This window comes from Pseudophryne corroboree, chromosome 4 (assembly GCF_028390025.1).
Source record: "Pseudophryne corroboree isolate aPseCor3 chromosome 4, aPseCor3.hap2, whole genome shotgun sequence".
Lineage (NCBI taxonomy): Eukaryota > Metazoa > Chordata > Amphibia > Anura > Myobatrachidae > Pseudophryne > Pseudophryne corroboree.
In genome coordinates this window covers 105385282-105404882 of record NC_086447.1, presented here as the reverse complement: position 1 = coordinate 105404882, position 19601 = coordinate 105385282, and positions in this window count along the sequence as shown.

Below are 19601 nucleotides of genomic sequence, written 5' to 3'. Positions count from 1 at the left end.
TGCAGCCAGTGAAATTAATTGCGAGCCTTGGAAGTGAACCCGAGGTCACAATTGATGTAGCTGGTAAATCTCTAAATTTCCTTGTAGATACGGGTAGTCAGTGATAAATTCGATCGTGGGCATGAGAACCACTGATAAAACAATTCCAGCCATGGGAGTAACAGGAGTAGTACAACACTACCCTTTAAGCAAACCTGCAGAGATTACGATAGGGCCTTTGCATACCAAGCATTCTTTTCTGCTGGCTGCATCGGCTCCGACTAATCTCCTAGGGAGAGATTTACTGTGCAAAATGGGATGTGTCATATATTGTACTCCTGAAGGTGTGTTCTTGGACATACCCGAAAACCACGCTCAGGAAGTGCAGGATATGCTAGACTCCCCAACAAGATTAATGTCACACACTGTTGTTGTAAATAGGTGTCCGTCCAAGGTAGAGGAAATGATTTCCCAGATACCGGAATCACTTTGGACCAAGGATGGACAAGACACTGTATTAATGGCAAACGTAGCCCCAGTAGTTGTACAAGTAAAAGATGGTAGGATAGCTCCAAAAATCCCACAATACCCTCTGAAGCCAGAGGTGGAGTTAGGAGTTTACCCTGTAATAGAGCGCTTGCTACAACAGGGCATTCTGGTAAGGACGTCCAGCACTGCCAATAGTCCCATTTTCCCTGTTAAAAAGAGTGGGGGGAGGGGTTACAGATTAGTGCAGGATCTAAGAGGGATCAACAAAATAGTTGAAAGTCAATTCCCCGTAGTGCCAAATCCAGCTGTCATCCTTATGCAAATCCCTCCGACTGCCAAATTTTTCACTGTGATTGACCTCTGCTCCGCTTTCTTCTCGGTACCTCTGCACCCTGACAGTCAATACTTATTCGCATTTACATACAGAGGAGTTCAGTACACCTTGACTCGATTATCACAAGGTTTCATTGACAGTCCAAGTATTTTCTCACAAGCCTTGCATGATTGTTTACAGTCTTTTCAACCTGAGAGTGGATCAATATTAATACAGTATGTAGATGACTTACTGCTATGTTCAGATTCACTTGAATCGTCCCTGAGAGATACGAAAAAACTCCTGTTTCATCTTTCAGACACCGGACACAATGTTTCCAAAGATAAGTGACAATTATGCCAGACCAAGGTAAAATATTTGGGACACTGTCTGACACAAGGACTGAGACACCTCACCGCTGATAGAATTCAAGCAATTCGTGACATGACCCTGCCACAAACCCAGCAACAGATAAGAACGTTTTTAGGAATGTGTGGGTATTGCCGTAACTGGATCCCAGGTTTTTCCATACTGGCCTTGCCTTTACAGGAGATGGTCTCCTCAAACAAACCTGATCGGATTTCGCACACAGACGAGTCTGAGATGGCATTTGAGAGACTTAAACAGTGCCTAACGCAGGCACCAGCATTAGGCATGCCAGATTATGGAAAACCCTTTGAGCTCTACGGAACAGAGAGTGCTGGGTGCGCGGCAGGTGTCTTAACCCAGAAGCATGGTGATGCCAGCAGGCCGGTAGCCTACTATAGCGCTCAGCTAGACACGGTAGCGCGATCCCTCCCCACATGCTTGTGAAGTGTTGCAGCAATAGCATTGCTAGTAAGTAAAAGCGAAGATGTAGTGCTAGGACACAACCTCACAATTCATACACCACATGCAGTGTTAGCTTTACTGAATTCTGCCCAAACCAGACACGTCTCATCAGCGCGGTTTACAAGATGGGAATTGGCATTGATGGCCCCCGTAAACATCACCATAAGGAGATGCAGCGCACTAAATCCTGCAACATATCTCCAAGGTGTGCCTGGACAGGCACAAAGGGTGGAGGATGAGAGTGATGGTGAAGGAGGATTTAGTAAGGAAAATGACACACATGATTGTATGGAATATTTGACCCAAAATTTCACGGCAAGGCCTGACATCAGTGACAACCCACTGGAAGATGTAGATTTTACTTTCTACACTGACGGCAGTTGTCACAGACAGATGGACTCGGGAGACTTGTGTACTGGATACGCAGTCGTAGATGACCAAGGTACCATAGAAGCGGAACCCCTAGGCCCACCACACTCAGCACAAGTTGCTGAACTGGTTGCCCTAACCAGAGCATGCGGATTGGCTAAAGGCAAGTCAGCCAATATCTACACAGATTCTAGGTACGCCTTCGGAGTAGTCCATGATTTCGGGGCCCTATGGCGCCTCAGAAATTTCATGACGGCAGCTGGCACACCCGTAGCACATGCAGCCCACATCAAAAGACTTCTAACAGCGATACAGGAACTCGACAGAGTGGCTGTTATCAAGTGTAAAGCTCACACGTATAGCCAAGACCCGGTATCACTTGGTAACAGCCGAGCAGACGAAGCTGCTAAATCAGCAGCCAGTACCCCCATACAGACAGACAGCACACAACTGATGGTATTTAATACTGTAAACACACAGAAATTGTATGACATGCAAAATTTGTGTTCACCACAAGAAAAGACAGGTTGGAGGTCAAAAGGATATGGCCAGGAGTCCTCAGGACTCTGGACAGATGGACAGGGTAAGCCAGTGGCACCCAGAGCATACCTTCCAAGTCTAGCGGAAGCGGCACATGGGCTGACTCATCTAGGCAAAGAAGGAATGTGTAAGTTGGTAAGAGCTTATTGGTGCGCCCCAGGATTTTCTTCCCATGCGGGTAAAAGAGCAATGACATGTCTCACCTGCTTGAGGAAGAATATCGGAAAGGCAATACCAACAGAGCCATCCCATATCCCTCCTACAGATGGTCCTTTCCAGGTAATACAAATTGATTTCATACAATTGCCACCTTGTAGAAATTTAAAATATGTATTGGTTTGTATTGACGTGTTCTCAAATTGGGTTGAAGCATTTCCCGCGGCCACAAATACCGCTGTGTTTACTGCAAAGAAAATTGTGCAGGAATTTGTGTGTAGGTACGGTATCCCTAGAATCATTGAGAGTGATAGGGGTACCCATTTTACAGGTGAAGTTTTTCAAGTAATGTGTAAGTTGATGGGAATTAATAGTAAGCTGCAAACTCCGTACCGCCCCCAGGCGAGTGCGAAAGTGGAAAGAGTAAACAGCACTATTAAAAACAAATTAAGCAAGGTAATGGCTGAAACAGGATTGTTGTGGCCCGAAGCTTTGCCAATCGTATTATACAGCATCAGAACCACTCCCAGGTCCCCTCTTAATCTGTCTCCTTTTGAAATTCTGTTTGGTCGACAACCCCATGTTATGATTAACCCCCAGGATGATTTGAAATGTAACAATGAAGTAACTGTAAAGTATTTAGTTAAAATGAGTAAGCAATTGAGGAATCAGAATGATAATCTAAAGTTGGTGATTCCTGATTTGCCAGACAGTAATTGTCATGACATTGAACCTGGGGATTATGTAATGATACGGAATTTTCTACGCTCAGGTTGCCTTATTGACAGATGGGAAGGACCATATCAAGTCTTATTGACCAGCACGACAGCATTGAAGGTTGCCGAGAGAGAGACTTGGGTCCATTCGTCTCATTGTAAAAAGGTTGCTGACCTAGAGAGGTCCCGTGATAAAGAACAGACGGTAGAGGTTGTATCACTAGAGTGTCTGTTCCGGGAAGGTTGAGACGACATCTGAGCGCTGAGAATAATAAGACCGGAGGCGTTTGTCGAGCCAGATTTCTTTTTCCCTTTTGTTATTTTCTCCAGTTCCCATCTCCCTCCTATTCTCCTCCCCACTTCTTATTTTTCTCCTTTTCCTCCTATAAGATGGATGTCACTGACCTGGTTTGGGAGTGTTGTGGACTCGGGGCTTCTTCCGATGACCGGGAAGAGGAACCGCCACTGGGTCGTAGTAGAGATGGCCGGATGTAGGTCTTCCTCATGCAGGACTAAGACGGCAGGCGGGAGGCCCAGAGGAATTCTTGAAGGTCTCCTGTAAGACAAGACTTGTAGAAATACTGAAGGCTGGGGTACTGAGATATTGGAGACACTGTGGTATCGGAGGCACTGAGGTGCTGGGAGTACAGGGAGTGCAGGGAGGCCCTTGGAGGCACGGAGGTGCTTGGAGGCACGAAGGTGCTTGGGGCACGGAGGTGTTTGGAGACACCGAGGTGTTTGGAGGGATGAGGTGCTTGGAGGCACGAGGTGCTTGGAGACACGGAGGTAACTGGAGGCACGGAGGTGCTTGGAGGCACGGAGGTGCTTAGAGGCACGGAGGTGTTTGGAGACACCGAGGTGTTTGGAGGGATGAGGTGCTTGGAGGCACGAGGTGCTTGGAGGTAACTGGAGGCACGGAGGTGCTTGGAGGCACGGAGGTGCTTGGAGGCACGGAGGTGCTTGGAGGCACGGAGGTGTTTGGAGACACCGAGGTGTTTGGAGGGATGAGGCGCTTGGAGGCACGAGGTGCTTGGAGGTAACTGGAGGCACGGAGGTGCTTGGAGGCACGGAGGTGCTTGGAGGCACGGAGGTGTTTGGAGACACCGAGGTGTTTGGAGGGATGAGGCGCTTGGAGGCACGAGGTGCTTGGAGGTAACTGGAGGCACGGAGGTGCTTGGAGGCACGGAGGTGCTTGGAGGCACGGAGGTGCTTGGAGGCACGGAGATAATTGGAGGCACGGAGATAATTGGAGGCACGGAGATACTTGGAGGCTCAGGATGCTTGGAGGCACAGGATGCTTGGAGGCACAGGATGCTTGGAAGCACAGGATGCTTGCAGGGACGAGGGAGCTCTGGAATCACAGCTTCCGCAGGAGAAACGAAGATACTCAGGCACCGGATCTCTGCCTGGTATCTGATTTTAAATTCCCCGCCCTAGCCTGATTGGCGGAGCAGGCAGGTGACGTCAGACCTGCTCCGCCTCCTTGCCCTCGCTTGTGATGGCGGCGTCCTTGCTTCCGGGAAGCCGCCGGAGAGCAGCGCCGACCCGCCGCTGAAGCCGGAGACCGTCAGGGGAAGAGAGGCGCCGGGCAGACCAGGCCACCCGCAGGGACAAGCGCGGTCGCCGCTGCCCAAGGTTCGTGACAGTACCCCCTCCTCCAGGAGTGGCCCCTGGACACTTCCCGGGCTTAGTCGGATGTCTGGAGTGGAAGATCCGAATCAGACGAGGAGCCGTTACTTCAGTAGCCCCAATCCAACTTCTCTCCTCAGGACCATAACCCTTCCAGTCCACCAAGTACTGTAATTTTTTATGAAGATAACGAGAGTCAAGAATAGTTTTGATTTCAAACTCCGCTCCAGCTTCTGCCACTACGGACGTTGGCCTAGGGAGTGCTGAGTGGAACCGATTCAGAATGAGGGGACGGAGTAGAGAAACATGAAAGGCGTTAGGTATTCGAAGATGGGCAGGCAAACCCAGTTTACAGACCACAGGATTTAAGACTTGTAGCACAGGGTAAGGACCGATGAACCTTGGAGCGAATTTCATGGTGGGCACCTTCAACCGGAGATTCCGTGTGGACAGCCATACCCTGTCCCCAACTTTATATTGAGGTGCGGCTTGCCGTTTCTTATCTGCGAAGAACTTGTACCGAACAGAAACCTGCTTAAGATTAGCATGAACCTTTCTCCAAATTTGTCCAAAGTGTCGTAGAGTGGACACTACAGCAGGAACCTCTATTATCGGAAGGTTTGGAAATTCCGGAACACGGGGATGGAACCCGTAGTTGACGAAAAATGGTGATTCCCCAGTGGAAGAATGAAACAAATGGTTATGGGCAAACTCCGCCCAAGGCAACAACTCCACCCAGTTGTCCTGTGAAGGAGAGAGATACAAACGAAGAAAAGTCTCTAGATCTTGATTGACTCGTTCCGTTTGCCCATTAGTTTGGGGATGATAAGCAGACGAAAACTTAAGTTTAATGTGTAGAGTTGAACAAAGGGCTTTCCAAAACCTGGCGGTGAACTGTACTCCACGGTCAGAAACAATCTCTTGTGGCAACCCATGCAAACGAAAATGTTCTCGGATAAACAATAGAGCCAGTTTCGGTGCTGTCGGGAGACCAGTCAAGGGCACAAAGTGTGCCATCTTCGAAAAACGGTCAACGATAACCCAAACGGTGTTGCAACCCTTGGAACAGGGCAAGTCAGTGATGAAGTCCATGGAAATGTGAGTCCAGGGTCTCACAGGGATAGGCAGAGGACGAAGTAACCCTGCAGGAGGCAGACGAGGAGATTTATGTTGTGTACATTGGGGACACGAATTAACGCAATCTTGTACATCCTTCCTCATGGTGTTCCACCAGTAAGACCTTTGCAGAAACTTGTACATCTTCTGAGCGCCGGGATGACCGGAAAACTTGGAGTTATGGGCCCACAGTAGTATTCCTGGGCGGAATCTAGCTGGCACGGACATTCTTCCAGGAGGAGGAGCTGGAGTAGTTAAAGCAGCAGAGACAGAAACTGGATTCAGAATTAAACCCCGCTCCGGAGGTTCATCCTCGTCTGTGGGAACTTGTGAACGAGAAAGCGCATCTGCTTTAATATTGAGAGTCCCGGCCCGGTACTTGATAATGAACGAGAATCGGGAAAAGAAAAGTGCCCATCTCGCCTGGCGAGGATTCAAGCATTGTGCGGATTTGATGTACAGCAAATTCTTGTGATCCGTGTAGATGGTAAACACATGTTTAGCCCCTTCTAGAAGATACCTCCATTCTTCCAAGGCAGATTTGATTGCCAAGAGTTCCTGGTCTCCAATAGTGTAATTTCGTTCGGCTGGAGAGAATTTACGAGAATGGAAGCCACACGGATGTAATTTTTTATCAGAGGAATACTGGGAGAGAACAGCCCCAACCCCGACTGAAGATGCATCAACTTCTAAGAAGAAGGGTTCCTCGAAATTTGGTTGTTGGAGAACTGGAGCCGTCATGAAAGCTAACTTTAAGCGAGAAAAAGCTACAATGGCTTCCGGAGGCCACAAACTAGGATTAGAACCCTTCCTCGTCAGGGCAGTAATGGGCGCAACAATGGTGGAGAAACCCTTAATGAATTTCCTGTAGTAGTTCGCAAAGCCCAGGAACCTTTGTATTGCTTTCAGGGAAAGAGGCTGAGTCCAGTCACGAATGGCCGACAACTTTTCCGGATCCATGCGAAGCTCCGTCCCCGAGATGACATAACCGAGGAACGGAATAGATGTTACTTCAAAGGTACATTTGGAAAGCTTGGCGTAGAGATGATTCTCTCGTAAACGGTGTAGCACCTCTTTGACTTGAGTCCTGTGTTCGACAAGATTCTTGGAAAAAATCAGTATGTCGTCCAGATATACCACAACGCTCTGATACAGCATATCACGAAAGATTTCGTTGACGAACCCCTGGAAAACCGCGGGAGCATTACTAAGACCAAACGGCATCACCAAGTATTCGTAATGCCCATCTCGGGTATTAAAGGCAGTCTTCCATTCATCCCCCTCTCGGATGCGTATAAGATTGTAAGCTCCTCTCAAGTCGAGTTTTGAAAAAATGCGGGCACCACGAACCCTATCAAATAACTCTGTGATTAGTGGCAAGGGGTATTTATTCTTAATAGTAATGTCGTTTAGGCCGCGGTAGTCGATGCATGGTCTCAACCCCCCGTCCTTTTTCTTCACGAAAAAGAAGCCTGCACCGGCAGGGGAGGAAGAGGGGCGAATGAATCCCTTGAGCATATTGGACTTAATATACTCCGACATGGCTTGAGTCTCGGGAAGAGACAGAGGATATGTGCGACCACGAGGTGGCGTCTTCCCTGGGACAAGGTCAATAGGGCAGTCCCAAGGCCTGTGAGGTGGTAACAGGTCAGCAGCTTGTTCCGAAAATACGTCCTTGTACCCTTGATATGCCTCCGGAATGTGCTCTTCATCCGTTTTGGAGGTAACACGGAGCGGACAAACAGGAGTAAGACAATTAGTGTGACAAAAGGGACTCCAGGACAGAATTTGTGACGACTTCCAGTCGATGTGGGGATTATGACTTTTCAGCCAAGGCATTCCAAGAACCAGATCATGAGGCATTTCTGGGATTACCAAGAGTTCCAAATCTTCCTGATGTAGGGCCCCGACCTGCAGCTTAACTGGCCCCGTGCGCCACATTATAAGACCTTTGGAAATTCTAGTCCCGTTGATAGCCGTCAGTGAAATTGGCCGCTCAATAGGCCGTAACTTTAAACCCAAACTTTGGGCACAGAAAGAAGAAACGAAGTTCCCTGCAGCTCCGGAATCCAATAGGGCTTCACAAGACCTGGAGACTGAATTGGAGACTAGAGTTACTGGAAGCAAGCAGTCCGAAGTTGGAGAAGCTTTTGTCGTAACTCCCAGCTTGACTCCTCCGGAACAAGCTAGGCCTGCCCGTTTCCCGGACGGGCCTTACAAGATTTAAGAAAATGATCTGCGGCTCCACAGTAAAGGCAGAGTTTACCCTCACGACGACGCTGTCGTTCTTCCGGAGACAGTCGGGAGCGGTTAATTTGCATGGGCTCATCTGAGCTGGGTAAGGCCACCGGCCTAGGAGTAGGATTCCGGAACCTGGAACGATCCGAACGGCTACGTTCTCTTCCACGCTCTTGCATCCGAAGATCCACCTTGACGCAAAGGGAAATCAAATCTTCTAATGGATCCGGCAGATCTCTAGTAACCAGCTCATCTTTCAGCCGGTCGGAAAGACCGTTCCAGAAGGCAGCTCTCAGGGCGTCATTATTCCAGCGTAGTTCGGAAGCAATGGTCTGGAAATGAACCACGTACTGGCCCACGGAACGGGCGCCCTGCCGAACACGGAGCAAATCGGAAGAAGCAGTGGTCATTCTGCCGGGCTCGTCGAAAATCCTTCGAAAGGACGAGATGAAGTTGGTGTAGTTGGAAACCATGGGATCAGATCGTTCCCATAATGGAGACACCCAATCCAAAGCAGAACCTTCCAACAGAGAAATAATATATGCTACCTTGGACCGGTCTGTAGGAAAGTTGTGTGCAAGTAGCTCGAAATGTACCTCGCATTGGTTCAAGAAACCACGACAATTTTTGGGATTCCCATTATAGCGGGACGGAGTAGGCAACTGAAGGCGTGGAGTGACACCGGCCGATGGTTGAACATTGCTGGCAACGGCAACTGGTGCGACTACTGGAACAGGTGCCGGAATTACTGAGGCCAGAGACGCCTGAATCTGATCCAGACGCCCGGACAACTGCTGGAGGTACTGCATCACCTGGCCTTGCGCTGCTTCCTGACTTTGCACTCGAGAAGCCAGGTTCTGAATGGCACTCGAGTCCGTGTTCCGATTCCCCGAGTCCATGTGGCCTGAGTATACTGTCACTGACCTGGTTTGGGAGTGTTGTGGACTCGGGGCTTCTTCCGATGACCGGGAAGAGGAACCGCCACTGGGTCGTAGTAGAGATGGCCAGATGTAGGTCTTCCTCATGCAGGACTAAGACGGCAGGCGGGAGGCCCAGAGGAATTCTTGAAGGTCTCCTGTAAGACAAGACTTGTAGAAATACTGAAGGCTGGGGTACTGAGATATTGGAGACACTGTGGTATCGGAGGCACTGAGGTGCTGGGAGTACAGGGAGTGCAGGGAGGCCCTTGGAGGCACGGAGGTGCTTGGAGGCACGAAGGTGCTTGGGGCACGGAGGTGTTTGGAGACACCGAGGTGTTTGGAGGGATGAGGTGCTTGGAGGCACGAGGTGCTTGGAGACACGGAGGTAACTGGAGGCACGGAGGTGCTTGGAGGCACGGAGGTGCTTAGAGGCACGGAGGTGTTTGGAGACACCGAGGTGTTTGGAGGGATGAGGTGCTTGGAGGCACGAGGTGCTTGGAGGTAACTGGAGGCACGGAGGTGCTTGGAGGCACGGAGGTGTTTGGAGACACCGAGGTGTTTGGAGGGATGAGGCGCTTGGAGGCACGAGGTGCTTGGAGGTAACTGGAGGCACGGAGGTGCTTGGAGGCACGGAGGTGCTTGGAGGCACGGAGGTGTTTGGAGACACCGAGGTGTTTGGAGGGATGAGGCGCTTGGAGGCACGAGGTGCTTGGAGGTAACTGGAGGCACGGAGGTGCTTGGAGGCACGGAGGTGCTTGGAGGCACGGAGATAATTGGAGGCACGGAGATAATTGGAGGCACGGAGATACTTGGAGGCTCAGGATGCTTGGAGGCACAGGATGCTTGGAGGCACAGGATGCTTGGAAGCACAGGATGCTTGCAGGGACGAGGGAGCTCTGGAATCACAGCTTCCGCAGGAGAAACGAAGATACTCAGGCACCGGATCTCTGCCTGGTATCTGATTTTAAATTCCCCGCCCTAGCCTGATTGGCGGAGCAGGCAGGTGACGTCAGACCTGCTCCGCCTCCTTGCCCTCGCTTGTGATGGCGGCGTCCTTGCTTCCGGGAAGCCGCCGGAGAGCAGCGCCGACCCGCCGCTGAAGCCGGAGACCGTCAGGGGAAGAGAGGCGCCGGGCAGACCAGGCCACCCGCAGGGACAAGCGCGGTCGCCGCTGCCCAAGGTTCGTGACAATGGACTTGCCCCAAGAGACTGTGATCAGGATTTTCCTGTTGACCATGATGTTGACCAGAGCAGTCTGTTTCGGTGAGAAACAACAGATGGATGTCATAGACACCCAAATCCCAGGCGCAAATACTAAATTGAATTAATCACTTAAATTGGGTGAACACCAGCTGCACAGACTAGGCCTTGCAAGGGCCTGAAATTATACTTAAATACAAAAAAAAGTGCTAAAACGGAGGACATTCCCAGGAAAGGGTAATTTTAACCCCGTGCTAACGGGCAAAACACACCAGGAAAAACCAATCCTGCACTGGGACGCCAGTGACAGGTTACAGTGGAGACTTTTATAATACCATATATATATTACTAATAACTGGCATATAGTAATGAGATAAATGTGGCAATAACGGCAAAATTCATTAGATGATTTATGGTTTTAAATAGATTGGTTACCTTTGTATCAAACACGGGTTTAACCAATTGAATAAAAGCGGCTGTATATTATTACATTAATGTATTAAATAAGGAATGCATTCCGGTTGAAATGTACTAACAATCAAGCAGTTACATTTTTTATTCATGTTTTAACAAATGTATCTATTTAAGTGTAATGTGAATTGATTACAGTAAAAGAATATAATTTAACATGTCTCTTGGTTATTAAGTAAAGGCAAACACTCACCTGATATCACTCTATTGGGAGTCACTAAGCGCACAGACACACACCCCTTTTTTTTGTTTCGGTGAGAGTACCATGGAGGTCGAGAAAGGATCTGGAATGGGTTCTGATGACCAGGATGGAGGCGTAGTTTTCCAAGAGCAACATAATCACAAGAGTAAAGGTGAGTATCAGAAAACGATCTGGTAGCATTGACAATAGAAGGAATTGTGAAGGATTGTTAGCTGAAGAGAACTGCATCTGTAGGCATTGTGACAATATAGTGGAGGATGGGTGCATCAAGAAATGTCAGTCCAGTTTTAATGTCCACATGGACCGGCATCCATTGAGTGACTATCACTCCTTAGTGGGTAAAGTGTTAAACCAGACAGACTGTTGGGTATGCTCTCAAGTACCTCAAGGTCATAGCAAATCAGGACTAGTACCATTCCCTTTAACTGTAGGAGAGGTACTTGAGTTAAGTGGTGGGAGGCCGGTGGACAAGAGGTTTAATATCTCTAGTCCTCCTAGTTTGAAGCTCCACCAGTATCACGTGGATAAGTCCTTAGTATGCTTTAACATTTCCAATCCCCGAAAGCCGGGAAATTGGGAAGTGTCATGGAGTAATCAAACCATGACATTTTCATATAGAGCCGATAGAATGCCCATAGACACAGAGCTTATACGCCAGATAGCCAACAGTGGAAAATATTTCCGGTATAGGTACACTCTAGGAAGTAGGACCATGCGAGTTGGAGAAGTATCACCAGGATACTGTGCACATATCGTACAAACTGATACGTGTACTAGACAGATGGGAGAGTTAGGGTTAGGAGATTTCATATGGAAAATTTGTACCATGGTAATGTCATACTCCGTCCCATATGTTCTCCCCGATGATGCATATTTCATATGCGGGAGAAAGGCGTATAAGTGGCTTGCCCCAAACTCAGAGGGATTGTGTTACATTGGAAAAGTACTGCCTGAAGTAATGACTATATCCCATTTAAAAATGAAAGATATTCACCGCGGTGCCCAAGCTCCTTACACTCACACTCATTACGAGCACATCGTTAAAAGGCACCTGATTGAAAGGACAGAGCATCCGGCCTCTGACCTGATCCATGAATCCACCGGGATTCAATTCCTACTCGCGTTAGATATCACTCGCACCGCCAGAGGAGTGATAAACTATAGATATATATCTGCGCTAGCGAACTTGTTAGACAATATCACCGAAATGTATGACGACACATTCAGGTACACTGGGAAAGAGTTACAAGCCTACAAAACAGAGCTGGTTCAGCATAGGATGATTCTCAATTATCTCACAGCAGTGACAGGCGGGTATTGTGTTACCCTAGCAACTCAATATGGAGTAAAGTGCTGCACGTATATTACAAACAGCACTGAGGACCCGGCCGAGGTCATAGACCAAAAGATGGATGACATTTTGCAATTGAAGTGGGAGTTTCGAAGGAAACACAATCTCACACTCGCTGCTGTGGGTAATGAGCTGACCAGTTGGGTGTCATGGTTGAACCCACGAAATTGGTTCTCTGGTTTAGGAGAATGGGCCCAAGGTATTAAAATGGATGTAAGGAAATTTCTCTTGTGTATTCTGGGAGTCGTCATATTGGTTGGTCTGATATTTAGATGCGTTCGGGCTTTAACGAAATGTAAAGGTAGTACCAGAGTGATGAGTCTGAGGAGCGAGGACACTGTAATAACAACAACTAATTTGATTTATGACCCAACGATAGAGACAATGTTGTGATGAAAATGTGATTCCACGGTCCGTTTCTTTCACCCGTTTCTCCTTTGTTTTCCTCCAAGGTACAAAGACATCCACTTGGAAGAAGAATTTGACAACCTCTTTTATACAGACCATTGATGAACTATGCCACAGACCCCCAATATCCCTAGTGACTTTAACTTTTTACGAAAGCCCAATACTATAGAGACTGTAATTTCATGGACAATGGAAAAGCTTTTGCTCGCTATTTACAACAAAAGCACCGAGAGACATCAGACAACATGTACATCAAGACAAGACATCAGACAAGACCTCAATCGGCGACTGTTTATTTAAACTCACATAGTTTACGACTGCATTTATAACGATTGTTTCTTATCTTCATCTCTACAACCTCCAGGTAATGACACACATAGTCGACAGGGAATATAGACACATATATCAGCATTCACATGTTCCCCCCTTCATGTATCATCAACTAAATGTGCTCCCCCATTTTTTGCAACCAAAAGCCGAAAAGAGCTCGGTAGAGTTTGACAGCCCATCCACAGACCCTTGATTAGGGATAAGAAGGATTCAATGTATACTTCGCAATACCTCAAAGCTTGATTTAAAACACGTACGGCACGATGATACATGACCCCTCAAACATGGATTTCATACACACATGCTTTTACTGTCTCACTAGGTCATATCTTTCTAACCTTCTCCTCTCTTCCCTTACCCAATCATAAAAAGGTGTTTACATGATGACATATATTTTTCTGTTTGAATTGTTTAGGAAGTGGCAGTTATTGGTGACTGCCAAAGGGTGGACTGTCAAAGTCGAAAAATATAGCGACCTATGATGCCTTGTACTAACCCCATGCGCTTGCCCGCTGCACGTGCACATTCTCTCCCGTGCGTGCGCATATTCGCAGTTGCGTGACGGCGCCTCCACGGTCGTGCGCTCAGGCGCGTGGTATGTGCATTTACGGTAGAATTTGTGTGCGTCTGGTGGGCGACTCGATCGTTACATATTTAATCCAAATAATGTATTTTATAGGTAATATTCCCTTTAATAATATCTGTAAGTATGATTAGTGTAACTGGTTCAGGGACAGAGAGATTCCTCTTTGCATGCTGGGAGGGCTCAGACAAAGGTTGGAGGGTAGTGTATAGTGTCCAGCTGTGGGGTATTGAAGGGGTGTTGTGCCTATGATAATTGGGAGGGATTCGCATAGTTCCTGCTCATGGTTATGCACAGAAGTAGAAAATAAGATTAATTGCATTCCGAATAAATTACACAATAGTGCAGGGTAGGTGAATGGAATTCAGTAATTTCTTTCCCACAGACTGAATACAATAGCCTTATTTACACTAAGCTTTGAGATTCTATGAAGAGGGCTTACACCTTTGTTTATGAATAGAACCAGGTTTCTCTCCAGAAATAATGAGTGCTGAGTAGTCAATTGTCTCAACTGAAGGTGGGGTAAACAAAGCCCAGAGACAGAGTTTGTTTGGAAGATCCAAAACAATAACTTTCCTCAATATAATCAGACAAAGAGGAATTTAGAATACTAACAAGTCCTAGCCATCGCCCACTTCTTGAACTAACCAATGATCCCAGGTGCAGTACATGTCCCACCCCCTAACCAATGGAAAGAGAGCACACAGTATCTATTGTAGTATGTCTTGAGTTAGTAAATAAATATAGCTTGCAATAGGCTTGGTGACACAAGACTCTGCAAGGTTTTCACGCTGAAGGCTAGAGCCCTGGTCCAGGTTGCGCCGGCGAAGTCATTCCCAGTGTGTAAGTTTTTCTCTGTAACCAACCTATTCTCTGTTTGTATTTGCCATACTCTCTCTCTCTCTCTGTTATTTTTACGCTGTTGTATATTGTATAATTTCTGTTATTCTGTTTAGGTGTTTATGTTAGTGCTGTAGTGTATAAGCTGTAACTGTTTTCCCCTTTTACATACTAAAATCATCTAGATTAAGGTTTTGGAACCTTACAAGGTATTGTGTGTTTATCATTACATTGCTAAGGGTACTCGGAGCGTCTCAATCGCTCAAGCGGCTTTTATATAATAGAGGTTAATCAGTGTTACATTGTGTTGCATACAAGGTTTACTGTGTGTCATCCTGTGAGCGTCTGCGCCGCTCGTGTTCCTCTTGTGGGCACAGCGTCCGCTACGCTAGCAGCATAGCATTACGGTACTCGGACCGCCTATAGTGTGCTCGATACCCAGCGTAAGCCGTGAGCGAACGTGCCGCTCGTGCGTCTCGACCACGGCCTAGCTAAGTGCATACCCTTACGGTACCCCGTGCGCCCATTGCGTACTGAGTCTCTTACCAATATATAGTGAATGTTATAAGATAAATATTTAGCTTTATCAACATGTTCTAGCTCGACATGACAAAAGGTCGACATGAGTTTATCACAATTTTTTTTTTTTGGAACTTTTTCCTACTTTACGATCCACGTGGACTACAATTGGGAACGGTAACCTGTGCCGAGCGCAGCGGTAGCAGAGCGAGGCACCTTGCCCAAAGCATGGCGAGTGAAGCGAGCCATGCGAGGGGACACGGTGCACTAATTGGGATTCCCGGTCACTCTACAAAGAAAACAGCACAAAAAAAATTAAAAACATCATGTCAACCATTTGTCTTGTCGACCTTGCTGATGTCAACCTAATGCTTGTTGACCTATTTTGGGTGTCGACTTATAGTGTTCACTCTAAGCTTCTTTCGCAGGGCGCTGCGCCCTGCCCCTTTTTTGAGTGACAGAATGCGCCCTGCCCGTTTGCGCCCGCCCTGCTGCCCTGCTAAGGGCTGTCTTCTCCCCCCGCCGTGCTGTCACTTCTCCCCCCGTGTGATCGCAAAATACGCGCTATATCCAATCGCCGCCGGCAGCGCCTCCTCATCCAATCGCCGCCGGCAGCACCTCCTCATCCAATCACCGCCAGTGCCTCCTCATCCAATCACCGCCGGCAGCGCCGCCTCATCCAATCGCCGCCAGCGGCTCATCATCCAATCGGTGCCAGCAGCGTCTCCCCATCCAGTTGCAGTGTCTCGCTATCGAAGCCCGCCTGAGACGTCCCTCCCTCCTCCCTGCCCGCCAGCATGCTGCTCCAGGGACTGACTACACTACTTGTTGCTGGTGGGAGGTCGCTTGGAAAATAGCTGGAACGGGTTAGGTTCTCTGCTTCCGCCCTCCGGAACCTACTGACAGCGGGTAACATTGTTGTAACTAAAGGTACGGCAGGGCTGGGAGACTGTTCTGGTAGATACTGTATGTCACTTGTGAGCAACGCGCCCCCTCACCCAATGCATGTATTGCAGAGCTTCACCATCTTGTAGGCATGTCTCTGGCTACATGCGGCTGTACTCCATGGGGACAAAGTTAAACTTGTAAGCAACTAACGGAGGGGGGTGGGGGGGGGGCGTAATTCGGCTAATGATAGAAATGGTCGGCGTAATTCGGCTAATGATAGAAATGGTCGGCAGTGCCCATTATTTACTTCACCCATGCCACCACACTGCCCAACATAAACACACCCAATACCCCCACAGTGGACAACATACACCCACACGGTGCCCAGCATATGCACACCACCACAGTGCCCAGCATACACACCCCACAGTGCCCATAACACCCTCCATACCCACCCAGTGCTCATTATACACCCACAGTGCCCAGCATATGTACACCACCACAGTGCCCAGCATACACACCCCACAGTGCCCATAACACCCTCCATACCCACCCAGTGCTCATTATACACCCACAGTGCCCAGCATATGTACACCCCCACGGTGCCTATAACACCCTTCATACCCATACTGTGCTTATTCTACACCCTTCATGCCCACACAGTGCCCAGCATATGTACACTCCCACATTGCCAGCATACACACCCCACAGTGCCCATAACACCCTCCATACCCACATAATGCTCATTATACACCCCCCCTCTCCCATACACAGTGCCAAGCATACATACAATCCTATGTCCACACATAGCGCCCAGCATACACACATCTCAGAGAGGAGCTGATCTTAAAAGGTAATTGGGGAGTGGGTATCCTGGGTACTAATGCCTCCATACCCCTAACACTGCCTACAGTACTACCTGCTCTTAGTCCCCTTGACCCCCAGCACTGTCCCAACTGCTGTCTCCCTTGTGCAGTGTGCCTCAGTGCTCTCTCCCTTGTGCAGTGTGCCTCAGTGCTCTCTCCAATATGCGCAATATGTATAACGTGCTCTACCTGGCGCAGTGTGTATAGGAGGTTCTACCTGATGCAATGTGTATAAGCAGCACTATTGTGTGGTATAATGTTATTTAGTACTATTATGTGGTCACGCCCCTTCCCCACGAAACAACGCCCCTAAAAAAAATTCCGGCGCGCACTGTCCATGCTTTCACCTATAGGAATGGAAGCACCAAGCATTATAGTATGTACCTATTTTTGCCCTTCTAACTTAAAAATGTGCCCTCACGAATGAAAAATGTGCCCTCACGAATGAAAAATGTGCCCTCACGAATGAAAAATGTGCCCTCCCCGTGATCAGCACCCTGCCCGAAAAAAATCCTAGAGTGAACACTAGACTTAGTTACTGCGACCTAGACACTGTCAACCTAAGTGTGGTCGACCCTATGAACAACACCTGTCACAAGATACCAGCGGCTCAGTTAGGAATTACAGATTTGCTGAGCAGCTGAGCCAAGGGCATTAATAATGGTTGCTACGCTGCAGCTATAGTAGGATCCTCCAACAGAGGAGGTTGTGTTTGAATAACCCTTTGAACTATTGTGATGAGTAAACGGGCGGCGGCAATACCGCCAGTCGGGATCCCAGCGGTCACAATACCGACGCCGGAATCCCGACAGGGGGTGAAATGCCGCCTTTGGAATACCGGTGAGACAGGCTATTCTCCCTCTGTGGGTGTCCACAACACCCATAGAGGGAGAATATACAGCATGGTGAGCGCAGCGAGCCACCATACCCACAGTGTGGAGAGCGCAGTGTGGCAAGCGCAGTGGGCCCGCAAGGGGCTTCCTAGTGCTCACCCCACTGCCGGCATACTGGCAGTCGAGATACCGCTGCCAAGATCATGACAGCCAGGATTCCGTCCGCTGGCAATTAGTACGTATCCCGAGTAAACATACTCCTTTGTTTTAAGTTTAAGTAGCTCCCTCAGTTCTAGGTCAGTAGTCAAACTAGTAGGAGGTGGTACATTAACAAGATTTAGGAACAATTACTGTTACAGTTGCAAGAAAAAGTATGTGAACGCTTTGGAATATCCTGGATTTGTGCATAAATTGGTCATAAAATGTGTTCTGATCTTCATCTAATGGTGCCCATACACTTGTGCGATGCGACATCGCGGGGCATCGCACCGGCAGGTCAGGTACAATGAAATCGCACCTGAATTGCCAAAGTGATTATCATGCGATCATGCAATAGATTGCATGATAATCACGTGATCGGCACGTCACCGCCGAGTGGGAGCCGCCTCTGGCGGATGCCCATCGCACATCGCAGTGCGATATATCTCATGTGGTTTTAAAACCACTTGCGATCGCACTGCGATATGAGAGATATTAAGTGCGGCACATAATATCTTGAGACGCGACATTCGAGCGGTGTGCCTGCGCATCGTGTCTCAAGGTACCTAAAATGTTCATACAATCCTTCGATTTCTCTCACAGATGAGGTCGAAATCGAAGGTTAGCACCGATTATCTCATAAGTGTATGGGCACCATAAGTCACAACAATAGACAAACACAGTCTGCTGAAACTAATACCACACAAACAATTATATGTTCGCATGTTTTTATTGAACACACCATTTAACATTTATACTTTTTCTTGCAACTGTATCTCTGTTAGAGCATATTAGAAGTCACTGCTGAGGAAACTGTAGGGCTCCATAATGCTGTCTCTGTGTTCAAGAGACTCTGTAGCGAAGCTGTCTCTGAGGTAAAAGAGCTCTATCATGCAAACTGTCTCTGCAGTGGGGTATTGCTCTATATTGAAGCTGTCTCTGAGGTGGTCGAGGAAATAACACCAACCTCTTAAATCAGAAGCAGATACTGTATATATCTGTGCAGCACTGGACAGCGAGCAAGCTCAGGGGTCTATTTACTAAGCCTTGGACGGAGGTAAAGTGAATGGAGACAAAGTGAATGGAGATAAAGTACCAGCTCCTAACTGCCATTTTTCAAACCCAGCCTGTGACATGGCAGTTAGGAGTTGATTGGCTGGGACTTTATCTCCATCCACGGCTTAGTAAATAGACTCCTCGGTCACTCCTGTCAGCTTTCCAATTCCAGCAGCAGCCACCAACACAGTCTCTCAGGGTCCTCCTGTATATTACTGACCCTAAGGAGAGACTTGTATGGCTTGTCATAGAGGTGGGTGCAATGGACTCCTGACGCCCTCTTCGCAGCTGTCCTGTCACGCCTTCTCACACATTAGCGCACGCTGGGCGGGTTTCTGGCTATCCAGAAACACGCCCCCCCCCCCACACCGTATGGCCAAATACTTTTTGTCAGAGATGGAGACAGCTTTGTCTCCATCCCAACACAATCCACGATTGCAGCTGCTGCTGATACTACAGGGAGTTCTGATCTGCAGAGCTCTCTGCATACGAAGGAGCATGGGACTGAGCTCCATTGACTTCTTCATGGTGCCGTGGTCACCAGTCCTCTTCACATTCCT